Source organism: Palaemon carinicauda, chromosome 3, assembly GCF_036898095.1.
Source record: "Palaemon carinicauda isolate YSFRI2023 chromosome 3, ASM3689809v2, whole genome shotgun sequence".
Classification (NCBI taxonomy): domain Eukaryota; kingdom Metazoa; phylum Arthropoda; class Malacostraca; order Decapoda; family Palaemonidae; genus Palaemon; species Palaemon carinicauda.
The window spans coordinates 95,875,305-95,877,473 of record NC_090727.1 but is presented as its reverse complement, the minus strand read 5'-3'; positions in this window follow the sequence as shown (position 1 = coordinate 95,877,473).

The following is a 2,169-nucleotide window of genomic DNA, read 5'->3' as shown; positions in this document are numbered from 1 at the left end:
TATATATATATATATATATATATATATATAAAACTTTCTACATGTATACATTCAAACTAGATCTGAAAGAACTTTGTTCTGATAGTTGAGAGCTCCTTCAAGAACTACAGTAGTGCAATAATAGTCCTTTTTGCAGATTTAGGACATTTGCACTAGCTTATAATAGTTACTGTTCTCAAAATTATGTTTGCGAGGCTTGAAAAAATTCTACTCCTATAACTTCAAATACTGGCATTGGCTAATTCACACAATTCGTTTTCTTTGCCCTCTTAATAATCCTTATATCTCAAGGGACAAAAATACCAGATTGCCTTAGTTAACAAATTTCATCAAACCTTGAGATAATCTCTCTTTCTTGAAATGTTTACTTCCCCTTGCTTTTATTGTTATTTATGAATCATTATTTTTCATTTAAACATATCTTTCTTGGGGAATTTCTTTGCTCTTATCATTTATTATTCATTATTTTTCATCTAAAGGTCTTTCTTGGGAATTTCTTTGCTTTAATTGTCATTTTTATTCATTATTTTACATCTAAATGTCTTTCTTAGGGAATTTCTCTGCTTTTATTGTCATTTATTATTCATTGTTTTGCATCTAAATATGTCTTTCTTACTTTGAGGGGTATTAATTTTGGGGAATTTCTTTGCTTTGTCATTTATTATTCATTATTCATTATTTTTCATCTAAATGTCTTTCTTAGGTAATTTCTCTGCTTTTATTGTCATTTATTATTCATTATTTTGCATCTAGATATGTCTTTCTTACTTTGAGGGGTATCAATTCTGTGGAATTTCTTTGCTTTGTCATTTATTATACATTATTTTTCATCTAAATGTCTTTCTTATGGAATTTCTCCGCTTTAATTGTCATTTATTATTCATTGCTTTGCATCTAAATATGTCTTTCTTACTTTGAGGGGTATTAATTTGGGGGAATTTCTTTGCTTTGTCATTTATTATTCATTATTTTTCATCTAAATGTCTTTCTTAGGGAATTTCTCTGCTTTTATTGTCATTTATTATTCATTGTTTTGCATCTAAATATGTCTTTCTTACTTTGAGGGGTATCAATTCTGTGGAATTTCTTTGCTTTGTCATTTATTATTCATTATTTTTCATCTAAATGTCTTTCTTAGGGAATTTCTCTGCTTTTATTGTCATTTATTATTCATTATTTTGCATCTAAATATGTCTTTCTTACTTTGAGGGGTATCAATTCTGTGGAATTTCTTTGCTTTGTCATTTATTATGCATTATTTTTCATCTAAATTTCTTTCTTAGGGAATTTCTCTGCTTTTATTGTCATTTATTATTCATTGTTTTGCATCTAAATATGTCTTTCTTACTTTGAGGGGTATTAATTTGGTGGAATTTCTTTGCTTTGTCATTTATTATTCATTATTTTTCATCTAAATGTCTTTCTTAAGGAATTTCTCTGCTTTTATTGTCATTTATTATTCATTGTTTTGCATCTAAATATGTCTTTCTTACTTTGAGGGGTATTAATTTGTTGGAATTTCTTTGCTTTGTCATTTATTATTCATTATTTTTCATCTAAATGTCTTTCTTAGGGAATTTCTTTGCTTTTCTTGTCATTTATTATTCATTGTTTTGCATCTAAATATGTCTTTCTTACTTTGAGGGGTATCAATTCTGTGGAATTTCTTTGCTTTGTCATTTATTATTCATTATTTTGCATCTAAATGTCTTTCTTAGGGAATTTCTCTGCTTTTATTGTCATTTATTATTCATTATTTTTCATCTAAATATGTCTTTCTTTCTTTGAGGGGTATTAATTCTGGGGAATATATTTGCTTTGTCATTTATTATTCATTATTTTTCATCTAAATGTCTTTCTTAGGGAATTTCTTTGCTTTTCTTGTCATTTATTATTCATTGTTTTGCATCTAAATATGTCTTTCTTACTTTGAGGGGTATCAATTCTGTGGAATTTCTTTGCTTTGTCATTTATTATTCATTATTTTTCATCTAAATGTCTTTCTTAGGGAATTTCTCTGCTTTTATTGTCATTTATTATTCATTGTTTTGCATCTAAATATGTCTTTCTTACTTTGAGGGGTATCAATTCTGTGGAATTTCTTTGCTTTGTCATTTATTATACATTATTTTTCATCTAAATGTCTTTCTTATGGAATTTCTCCGCTTT